This window comes from Tamandua tetradactyla, chromosome 23 (assembly GCF_023851605.1).
Source record: "Tamandua tetradactyla isolate mTamTet1 chromosome 23, mTamTet1.pri, whole genome shotgun sequence".
NCBI lineage: Eukaryota > Metazoa > Chordata > Mammalia > Pilosa > Myrmecophagidae > Tamandua > Tamandua tetradactyla.
The window spans coordinates 30407265-30419838 of NC_135349.1; the positions used below are offsets into that span (position 1 = coordinate 30407265).

The 12574-nt window shown below is 38.3% G+C and overlaps 1 pseudogene; it reads left to right on the plus strand.

Moving 5' to 3' along the window:
• The first annotated feature begins 4985 nt into the window (after positions 1 to 4985).
• Positions 4986 to 7262, plus strand: LOC143667347 (4-trimethylaminobutyraldehyde dehydrogenase pseudogene; annotated as a pseudogene).
• Positions 7263 to 12574: the final 5312 nt, after the last annotated feature.

Here is a 12574-nt window from a genome sequence, read left to right on the forward strand (position 1 = left end):
GCTGGACAAGATTCAGAAAAATAAAAGGTGAAAAATCTTGATCAGTTAAACAGAAGCTATGCTGGAGCTCTAGAATATATTGAACAAAATGTCAAAGATCATTTAGAGATAAAAGCCAACCAACAAGAAAACCCTAGGCAAGAGGGAAAGCAATCTCCAGAATAAAGTAATCAAGAAAATCAGGTGACTGCAGACCAGCAAAAAAGTAGAAATTACACTAGGAAGTATGAAGAAATGGGCAAGTCAAAGGAACAAACTAAAACTTCAGTTGAGATACAAGAGTCAAAACAACTAATTAAAGATGTCCAAATAAGTCTTCTAAATGAATTCAATAAGTTGAAGGAAAATGAGGCAAAAGAGATGAAGGATCTAAAGAAGACACTTAATGACCATAAAGAAGAACTTAAAAACTTGCAAAAACAAATGGCAGAACTTATGGAAATGAAAGATGTCATAGATGGATGTAACAGATAATGGAGACATTCCACAGCAGAATAGAAGAGACAGAAGAAATTATTAGTGAACTAGACTTGAGAACATCTGAAGTCCTACATACAAAAGAACAAATAGAGAATAAAAAGAAAAATATGAGCAAATTCTCAGGGAATTGAATGATAATGAGATGCACATGAATATATGTGTTATGAGTGTTCCAGAATGTGAAGAGGAGGGACAAGAGGCATAAGGAATAATGGAGGAAATAATCTTCTTGGCCTAAAATAATAGGCCAAGAAGAGCAGTGAACCACAAGCAGAATACATCCAAATAGAAATCCTCCAATGCACTTATTAATGTGATTGTCAAATACTAAAGACAAAGAGAGAAATGCAAAAGCAGCAAAAGATAAGTGATGCACCACATCAAGAGAAGTTTGATAAGACTAAGTATGGATTTCTCAGCAGAAACCATGGAGTTGAGAAGGAAGTTGAAGGGAAAACGTCAAAGAATTCTATATCTGGTAAAAATGTCCTTCAAAAATGGGGGAGAATTTAAAATACTTACAAATAAACAGATACTAAGAGAGTTCATGAATAAAGGTCCTGCTGTATAAGAGACACCAAAGGGAGCATAACAGGTAGATAGGAAAAGACTGGAGAGAGAGGTTTGGAGAAGAAATTAAGATCATCAGGAAGGATAACTTAAAGAGGAGAGTGAGAGAGAGAGAGAGACAGAGACAGAGACAGACAAAGATAGAGAGACAAAAACACAGGCAGAGAGAGGAAATTACATGTAAAAGTCAAGGGAAAAAATGGTTGAAAATACTACCACCATTACAGTAATAACATTATATGTTAATGGATTAAGCTCCCAAATCAAAAGAATTAGAATGGCAGAATGGATTGAATAAAAAATGACCCACTTATATATTGTCTGCCCATGATTAGTTTGGACCCCAGGACAAAAACAGGTTAAAAGTGAAAGTTTGGAAAAAGACATTTTCTGCAAGAAACAACCAGATAAAATACCATACAAATTAGACTTAAAATGTAAAACAATTAAAAGATACAAAGAAGGACACTATGTATTAGTATGCTAGTATATAAAAGGGACAATTCATCAAGAAAACATAACGGTCATAAATATATATGCACCAAGACAGAGTGTTCCAAAATACACGAAGCAAACTCTGACAACACTGATGGAAGAAGTAGACTCCTCTACAATAATAGCTGAAGACTTCAATACACCACACTCCTCAGTGGATAGAACGTATGGATAGAAGATCAATAGGGAAACAAATTGTGTTTTAAGTGGTAAGTTGTCAGAATGTGATACACCAGTAATGGAATCGCTATTAAAAAGGGGAATTTGGGCAATGGTGGCTCAGTGGCAGAGTTCTCACCTGCCATGCCAGAGACCTGGGTTCAATTCCCAGTGCCTGCTCATGTAAAAAAAATAACTAATTAAATAAAATTTAAAAAATAAAATAAAATGGGGAATTTGTTATGTTGCAACTTTACAGTTCCAAGCCTGCTAAAATGTCCAAATTAGGACATCCAGGGAAAGATACCTCAGTTCAAGAAGACTGATTATATTCAGGGTTTCTCTTTCAGATGGAAAGGCACATGGTGACATCTGCTAGTTTCCTCACCAGAAATATTCAATGGCTTCTCTGGGCTTTATCCATTCTGTTTGCTCTGTCAGTTCTGGTGGCTTTAAAACTTTTCCCAAAATGGTTACCTCTTGAAAGGTTCCAGTAAGTAAACCCACTTTGAATAGGTGGAGCACATCTCCATGGAAACCATCTAATCAAAGTTGGGAGGGTTTTATCTCATTGGAAACAATCAAAATGCTCCCACCCAGCAATATTGAAAGAGGATTAGGAAGCTTGGCATTTCTGTGCTACTCAACATATTCAAACTGGTACATTTTGTTGAAGAAAATTTAAATTTGGAGCAATATCTATTGATCTTTTATAAGGTTCCCGAGCCCACTGAATGGGAATGGAACAGTTTCTTCAATAAATGATGTTGGGAGAACTGGGCATCCATAACCAAAAGAATGAATGATGAGTGCCATCTCACATCCTATTAAAAAATTAACACAAAATAGATCAAATACTTAAATATGAGGAACAGTATCATAAAGCTCCTAGAATAAAATGAAGGGAAAATCTTCAAGACTTAGTGATAGGCAGTAATTTCCTAGACTTTACTCACAAAGCACAAGCAATGAAAGAAAAAACAGGTAGTTGGGAGCTCCTCAAAGTGCTCCAAAGAACATTTGAAAGGATAAAAAGACAACTGACTCAATGAGATAAAACATTTGAAAACCACACATCTGAGAAGGGTTTGATATCTAGGGTATATAAATAAATCATAGAATTCAACAACAACAACAACAAAAAAAAAAGTTTGGAAATGAGCAAAGACATTTCTCCAAAGTAGAAATAGATATGGCCAGGAGGCACATGATGCCGGAGAATATTTATCATCTGGTCTCAGTGGGATGTCAGGTATGTTAATCAACTGTGTCTTCCCAAATAAAACAAGAATAGCAAGTGTGGAGAGAAGGAATGGATTTTCTCGAAAATTGGAGTCCAGGAAGAAACATGCCTCATGAGTTGGAAGTCCCCCACTGCACACCTTGGCCAGATGGGAACACCTGCTGCCTCAGGACAGATGTGAACACAATACCAGTAAACTTTCATTTTTGCAAGATAAAGTATCCTCCTCCCTGCTCAACAAAGAGGTGGCTTAGGTTAGGCATCCAGGACTATGAAGAAGCACAAGAACACCTTCCCAGCTGGTGAAATCACGATGTGCAGGACTCCTGTGGACCCAACCCCTCCATCCAGTGGATTTCTAAGTGAAATGTCCTCTCTTGGGAAAGACTACTGGTGATGTAAAATCATAATATCCATAATCAAAAGATGAAGTTGGACACCGTGGTAGTCGGGTTCAGGTGTCAATTTGGCTAGGTGATCATGCCTAGTTCTGTTGCTGTGGATTTGAATCATTAGCTTGTGGAACTCATCTATCAGATGACTACATCTGCAATCTCTAAGGGGAGTGCCTTCTTCAATGAGCAATGTTAATTTAATTCATGGGACACTTAAAAGAGAGCTCAATGTAGCACAGTCCAAGCAGCTCAACACACCTCATCTCAGCATTCACAGCTCTGCCCAGACCTTTGGAGATGTGGAAAGGAATCACCCCAGGGAAAGCTATTGGAACCCAGAAGCTTGGAAAGAAGGCAAGCACAGATTGCTTTGTGCCTTCCTGTGTAAGAAAACACCTCAGATGAAACTTAGCTGCCTTTCCTCTGAAGAACTATATGTTTTTAACTAAATAAATCCTTCTCTATTAGAAGCTAATCCATCTCTGGTGTATGGAATTCTGGCAGTTTTGGCAGACTAGAACAGACACCTACCTCACACCATATACAATAATTAACTCAAAATGGATTAAAAGCCTCAAAATAAGAACCAAAATTATAAAACTTTCAAGACATTTTGGGTCCTCCCTGGGAGCCACACTGTTTTCAGAAAAGCCTCAGTGTGTGAATAAAAAATGTCCTATACTTTATTGTGTGTGTGTTGAGATTGGCATCATCAATCTCCAACAAGTAAGTCAAATTTTGGATAGTTAGGAATTCCATCTGTGTTTTGTGGAAAGACTCTAATAGGAAAGATAACTTGGAGTGCAGGAAGATCAGGAGCCCAGATAGTAGGGCTGAAAGCCATGGAAAAGTATTCCCTGGCCTTGAAACTGGAAAACATTCTTGACTGGATTTCAGAGTTGATTGACCAATGACTCCTTTATACCTTCCACTTTAATATGTTTTGTTAGAAGCCACTCTATGTCTTGCTAGTTTTGAAGAAGTTCATGATTCAGTTCTATCAGTAACAAAAGCTTTTAAAGCAAAAAAGTTTAGAATCCCAGAGAAACTATATTAGAAAGTCTGATAAAAAGACATGACATTTGCACACAGAGCTGATGTATGTGCTTCCTCAACTGTTTCAGCATAATTCTATGGTTCTTGCTTTCAGATTAACAAAAGCAAGTTTATGTACCTTGCACCACAGAAGCTATGTATTAAGCAAGAAGCTGTTTCCAGTTACTTAAAAGAATAATTTCACTTGCTTCCAATTTAAAGAGGAAGTTTCAATCTCAATAATATTGGGGTTGTCTTCACGGACACTTTGAGTCTTGAAAAAGACACACATCAAATGCTATTTCTTTAAAAATAGTTCAAATATTTAAAAATGCAAATATTATCATTTACATTATTCCAAAACCTCACATAAGTTCAAAAAATGTTACCTATTATCATTTATACTGGAAATTTATAAATAAATAAATGATTTAGCATTTCACAAATTGCATGTTAAAAATTCTCATTTTCTCTTCACAATTATTCTATTCAGAGAGATAGGTGATGACTCACTCTGATATTTGATTGATCCATTAGAATCTATGAACAGAGGTCCAAGTTTCTGAGATTGTTGTTAAAAGAGACCATTCTCGGGAGGCCCCGCCCCCGAGCCCGTTCGCCTCGGCCGCGCGGCTCCGCGCCCTCCCATGTTGGTCAGTGCACGCCTGACGGTGGTCGCCCCGCTCCTCCGCGCAGTTCCGCCTGCTCTCGTCGCCGCCATGAACACTGGCACCTTCGTCGTGTCGCACCCGCTCAATTACCGCGGCGGCGGCCGCGTGGAGCCGGCGGACTCCTCCGGCACCGAAAAGGCGTTCGAGCCGGCTACGGGCCGAGTGATAGCTACTTTCACATGTTCAGGAGAAAAGGAAGTAAATTTGGCTGTTGAAAATGCAAAGGCAGCCTTTAAAATATGGAGTAAAAAATCTGGCATGGAGCGTTCCAGAATCCTTTTGGAAGCTGCCAGTATAATAAGGAAACGGCAGAATGAAATCGCTACTCTGGAGACCATCAACAATGGCAAGTCCATCTTTGAGGCCCAGTTGGACATTGATACTTCCTGGCAGTGCCTGGAGTATTATGCAGGCTTGGCTGGATCCATGGCTGGTGAACATATCCAGCTCTCAGGTGGATCCTTTGGTTATACCAGAAGAGAACCACTTGGGGTATGTGTGGGAATAGGAGCATGGAACTACCCCTTTCAGATTGCCTGTTGGAAGTCAGCTCCAGCTTTAGCTTGTGGTAACGCCATGGTCTTTAAACCTTCTCCCTTCACGCCTGTCTCTGCATTGCTGCTGGCTGAAATCTACACTGAGGCTGGTGTGCCACCTGGGCTCTTCAATGTGGTGCAAGGAGGGGCTGCCACAGGCCAGCTTCTGTGTCAGCATCGTGATGTGGCCAAAGTCTCTTTCACTGGAAGTGTGCCCACTGGCACAAAGATCATGGAGATGTCAGCTAAAAGAATTAAACCTGTTACCCTGGAGCTTGGAGGCAAATCTCCACTCATTATCTTCTCAGATTGTGTTATGGAGAATGCAGTGAAAGGAGCACTGATGGCCAACTTCCTCACCCAAGGCGAGGTTTGCTGTAATGGCACAAGAGTATTTGTGCAGAAGGAAATTCTTGACAAATTTACAGAGGAAGTGGTGAAACAAACCAAAAAGATAAAAATTGGAGATCCTCTTCTGGAAGATACAAGGATGGGGCCCCTTATTAATCGACCACACCTGGAGAAAGTCCTTGGGTTTGTTAAACAGGCAAAGGAGCAGGGTGCTGAAGTGCTATGTGGTGGAGACTTATATGTACCTGAAGATCCCAAATTAAAGAATGGGTATTTCATGAGACCTTGTGTATTAACTAATTGCAGAGATGACATGACCTGTGTGAAAGAAGAGATCTTTGGACCAGTTATGTCCATTTTATCATTTGACACTGAAGCTGAGGTTCTGGAAAGAGCTAATAATACCACCTTTGGACTAGCAGCTGGTGTCTTCACCAGGGACATCCAGCGGGCCCATAGGGTGGTGGCTGAGCTCCAGGCTGGAATGTGCTTCATTAACAACTATAATGTCAGCCCAGTGGAGTTACCCTTTGGTGGATATAAGATGTCAGGATTTGGCAGAGAAAATGGTCGTGTGACAATTGAATATTATTCACAATTAAAGACTGTGTGTGTGGAGATGGGCGATGTGGAATCTGCTTTCTGAAAATCAGCTGCACTGAAAACTGGCAACATGGCCATGCTGTGAAATAATGAGAATCGGCTGTCTTGACAGAGGCAATCCAGTTGAATAGTTTTAAATCCAGAATTTTGGTCCTTCCATGTGAGAAGTTAATGGCTTAATATTATTCTTCATCTCTCAGTCAGCTTCCTAGTTGAAAATGTGCATAAGTGCCTTTCTGTACTAATCAAGAAAGTTGTGTTGTGACTTTCCTCAAAGCAAATTTCTGTGAAATCTTTATGAGCCAGTAACACACTTCTGGGAAAAGAGAAGAGGGATCAGGATTATACGTCTTCAGGACAGATTTGATCCACCGTCAGAATTAATTCTCCAGTTCATTTTAAAAACTTGTTCCTTTGAAAATTCTTGGGGAATCAGTAGAGATGATTTCTGCTTATTGAAATTTTTTAAGGTGTTTCCTCTTGTCGTTCCATTTGGAAAATCAACATTCAGAATACATGACTAGGGAATAGATGGGTTCCAATTCTGTATGATTATTCACTTGCCATTTTAAACACTTTGCTTTCATTCAGTGCTGTGATAGAGGAAATCTGTCTCCTGTCCTTGAACTTGCTCTTATGACAGAAGAGTTACTTTTTAAATATACAGATTATTTGTATGTTAACACAGTACACTAAAATGTAAATAAACCACACTGTAAATCAAAAAAAAAAAAGAGACCATTCTCTTGAGGGCCTGTAGCTTTGATTCTGTGTAAAAGGAATTGCAATCTATGCCTAATTTCTAGGACTTCATACCACTCTTAATCGCAACTCTAAATTTCACTGACATTATACTCAAGAGACAGAAGGTGTGAAAGTATAAAGGGAACTATCTTATATCATTAAGATGAGTAGAAGGCAAACATTCCTGAAAAGCATTGTTGTTGGACATATAGTTGCGATTTAACTTCTTAACATCAGATATGATGGCATATAGAAAGTTATATATTTTCTGGTTTTGGTTTGAGCTTATAAAGAAGACCCTTTAGGTGACATTGCTATGCTACATCAGATTTTATGTTACGTGATATCACCAAAGTGCAGAAGACCAGCTTTTGCTTTGCAGGTAACTGATTAGGCTCCACCTCTTTTTTGGGAAAAGATAAACAAATAATTTACATCCCAAGTTTCTTTGAATTATTTTCCTCAAAAATCCGTGTCTTGCTCTATCTATTAGTAATGGAGTGTTTCATCTTGATCCTTTTCCAATCCCCAGGATGCACTTGCTTTGAAAGACTCACCTTAAACCAAATTTTCCATCCTTTATAAAATCTAATCTTGCATTCCCTGGTCTAAGACATTGCTAAGGTTTTGTGAGTTGATGATTTTTATTTTAAGAGTCTACAAAAAACTCAGTATTGTCTTATCAACTGGTTGTGTTGATAATATTAAAGGGTCAGCTTTCATACCATATATTTTAAAATATGGGCTGAGCAGAATAATTCAAGAGAGGGTATACATATTTACAGGCAAGCAGAAAACCTGAAGTTTTCCCTGAAATAAATGACCAATTGTAGTTATGGATAAGAATCTGAGAATTAGGGGCTTCACCAGAGTTTAAGCTGCCATGTAGTGCTAGAATGCCAAAACTGGAGATATGAAGAACTTCAAACAAATGTCAGCATTCCATAAGAAGATATTTTCTGAACTCAAAAGCCTCAGCATGCTTAAGTCTAATGATGACAAAAAACTGGAAAGGCAAAATGTAATTGACCCCAATCTCCTATGTGCAGCATACAGATGTCTGCTATTGATTTGCTTGTAAGAATCAGAGCAGAGTGGAAAACTCTGGAGGGAATTGTTACTTGACATGCACAATCTGTAATTATATCTCCTTGAGAATACTTGCCAATCTACGCACATCTAGAGACTAAGAATATAGATATGAGTCTTAGAGAGGGCTGCATCTTGGGACAGGAAACCTAGCACAACTCTTTCTTATTGTACAGAACTAGAATATCAACACTGGAGACTTTGTGTAGACTTAAACACACAGTGATCTTCCTTTCAAAGCATCTGCTAAATTCTAAAACTGTTTGGATATAAGATTAAATATTTAAGCCAAAATCTCTGATGTCTGAGGTAAAAATTTTTGCATTTTCTTCATGATGAAGAGACACAAAGAGGCCAAGTTTTAATGTAAAGACCCTGGATGACTATTCCTGAGGATTGGAAGTGAATTGAACATAAAATACATGTTTCTCCAAAAATAAGTAGAGAGAAACCATATTCATCTCTGATTGGGGTGAAAACTCATTGGGAGAAATCATATGGAGAGTCTTTCATTATAGTTAACATATAGTATGTAATAAACAAATTACTCAACATTCTAACAGGCAGGGCCTTTTGACCTACAAACCATGAAGAAAGTTAGAAGGAAATGGCTGTTTGATCCAGATAATGGAGTTGGCAAGGAGTGACTTTAAAATAACTATACTCTAAAAGAAAACGATATAAAAAGATTTTGAACAATAATAAAAGTGTGGAAAATTGTACCAGGGACTTGGAATACATAGAAAATAACCAAACTTACCTTCTAGTATTGAAAACTTCATTACTCAGAATGTGCAATTATTGAATGGATTTAACAGTAGATTGAATTTCAGGGAGCTAGGGAAAGAGAGTGTCAGACTGGTTTCTATTAAGAATCTTGAGCTTGGCATTTGAAGCTAATGTGGCATATGATGTCATAAAAAATATGTACTGAAATCAAATAAATTACCAGAATGTTGGAATTGATCTGGCCTCAGGAAAGTAGACATTCCCCACCTCTCATTTTTCACATTGGGACTACTTGAGAATGAGTGACTTCAAAGTGCTCTCCTTTGCTACAGAACCTACAGAGTTCAGATATCTTCTCCACATAAGAGAGCATGAAATGAGCATCTATGTAGAGTAAGATGGTGGCAGAGTAAGATGTGAAATTTAGTTCATCCTCCACAGCAGCTAGGTAATATCTAGGAATAGTTCAGGAAAACAGCTGGGGCTATATCAGTGACCAGACACAGCATACAACATTCTGGACATGTAGAATGTCTGAGACCACACACAGAACTGTAATTCCCCCAAGGCAAGAAGGCCAGTGTCCCTCCCCAACAGGCATGACATACTGGATCCCCAAGGGGAAAGGAAACATACTTTACTAGAAGCAAAGGCTTAGCACAACCAAGCTCCAACTGTGAAATTAATTAACTAATCCAAACTACTGAAAATAGACCCCCAGTACAGATAAATCTGGGATAAAGACTAAAGGTATTAGGAGTTTTTGACCCAGCAGAGAGGGGGAAGTGCCGACAGAAAGCAAGCAAAGAAACAGAGGCTTTTTACATCAGACAGCATAAAACACTGGAGAAGGTCTGGACACCAAGGAAAGAGGGCACATAGAGCCTGGAGATACATAGTGCCAGAAATCAACTTAAGGTCTTGATTGACAACACAAGGAGCAGATGTCTAGCTCTGAAAAGCCTTTTTTTTTTGTTTTTTGTACTCCTTAATAGCTCATTAGATTGAACTGGGAGCACTCTCAGGCTCAAGCACTACCCCAGGTAATTAACTTTGTCTGGGAGAGTAAGCAACTAGTTAGGTGAAAGAAGTAAATTCTCTGAAGGGTGTATCTTCCCCAAGAAAAAAGTGGGGCCCAGCTCAGGTGAAACCCCTCCATCAAGGAATTTAGTCCCCAGGGACTGGAAAACTGAAGCAATTAAAGCTATCATTCAACTCACCTCTGTCTCAGCCACATCCGTGGCAGAGAAAGTTTGCTGAAGTTAAAGGCACCACATTACTTTATACTGGTTGGAAGCCATGGGTAAACAAGCACCACATGCTGGGCAGGATAGGAAAAGCTCAAAGTCTAGAGGCTTCATAGGAAAGTTTGTCAACCTGCTGGGTCCCAACCTCAGAGAAAACAGATGCTGGCTATACTTTCCACCTGAGATGTGGGCCTGTCTGGTTAGGTAAACCCTGACTAGGGTCTATAGTGTCTGAGAACCCCTCCTCAAAAAAAAGTCTCCATATAGGTAGGTCAAAACATGGAAAAACAAGAACTGAGAAATGATTCTGATCACTTAAACAGAACCTATGCTAGAGGTCTAAAAATTTGAACTGAACTTCAAGGAAGAGATGGAGAACAAAGCCATTCAGCAGGAAACTCATATTAAGAGGGGAAAAACCTTTCAGAAAAAAAACTAGCTAAAGATATCAAATGCCTAGACAATAGCAAAAAATAATGAATCATGCTAGGAAAATCAAACTACAGCCCAGTCAAAGGAACAAACCAACACTTCAAATGAGTCACCAGAATTGAAACAATTAATACAGGAAGTTCAAACGGACATGCAAGATCTCATCACAAATCATATCAATCAGTTGAGAGAGGATATAAAAAAGATATTGGGTGAAGAAAAAGAACTCAGAAGTTTGAAAAAGTAATCACTGAACTTAAGGGAATGAAAGGCAGATAGGTGAGATGAAAAATGGGACTACAACAATAGATTTAAAGAGGCAGAAGCAAGGATTCATGAACTAGGTGAATGAATATCTGAAATCCAACTCAAAAGAAAATATAAGGAAAAAATGAAAAAAAATATGAGTTGGGTCTCAAGGAATTGAATGACAACATGAAGGGTATGAATACACATGTTGTGGGTGTTTCAGAAGGGGAAGAGCAGGGAAAAAGAGGAGAAAGACTAATGGAGGAAATAATCACTGAGAGTTTCCCATCTCTTATGAAAGTCATAGAATTACCAATCCAAGAAGTGCAGCATACCACAAACAGAATAGATCTAAATAGACATACTCCAAAACACTTACCCATCAGATTGTAAAATGTCAAAAGTAAGAGAGAATATAGAAAGTAGCAAAAGAAAAGCAATCCATCACATACAAGGGAAGCCCAATAAGACTATGTGTGAATTTCTTAGCAGAAACTATGGAGGAGAGAAATCAATGGTAAAATACATGTAAGATTCTAAGAGAAAAACTGTCTACCAATTTTGAAAATAGCCCTTCAAAATTGAGGGGGGATTAAAATATATTCAGACAATGACTGAGAGAATTTGTGACTAAGAGACTGGCTCTGCAAGAAATACTAAAATGAGCACTATAGGTAGATAGGAAAAGGTAGGAGAGAGACTTCTGGAGGAGAGTGTAGCAATGAAGACAATCAGTAAAGGGAAAAAAGTTAAAAATGACATATAAAATCCAAAAAACCAAATGGTAGAAGAAAGTACTGCATTTACAGTAATAACATTAAATGTTACTTCCTAATCAAAAGATATAGACTGACTGAATGGATTAAAAAACAGGAATCAATTATATACTGTCTATAGAAGATTTATTTCAGACTCAAGGACAAAAATAGGTTGAAAGTGAAAGGTTGGGGAAGATATTTCATGCAAACAACAACCAAAAAAAGAGCAGGAGTAGCTACACAACTATCCAACAAATTAGACATCAAATGTGAAACAAATAAAAGAGACAAAGAAGGACACTATGTATTAATAAAAGGAAAAATTCAACAAGAACACATAGCAATCATAAGTATCTATGTACCAAGCACAAGTTCTCTAAAGTACATCGTGCAAACACTGACAACACTGAAAGGAGAAATGGACACCTCTACCATAAAAGTGGCAGACTTGAGTTCTCTACTGTCATCAATGGACAGAAAATCTAGACAGAGGCTCAATGAAGAAACAGAGAATTTGAATAATACAATCAGTTAACTAGACTTAACAGACATTTGCAGAACATTGCACCAACAACAGCAGGATACACATTTTTCTCAAGTGCTCATGGATCATTCTCAAGGACAGACCATATACTGGGTCACAAAGCCGGTCTCAATAAACATCAATAGATAGAAACCATACAAAACACTGTCTTAGTTGGAAATCTGTAACAAGCAGAGGGACAGAAAATTCACAAACATGTGGACACTAAACAACATACACTCAAACAATCAGTGGGTCAAGGAAG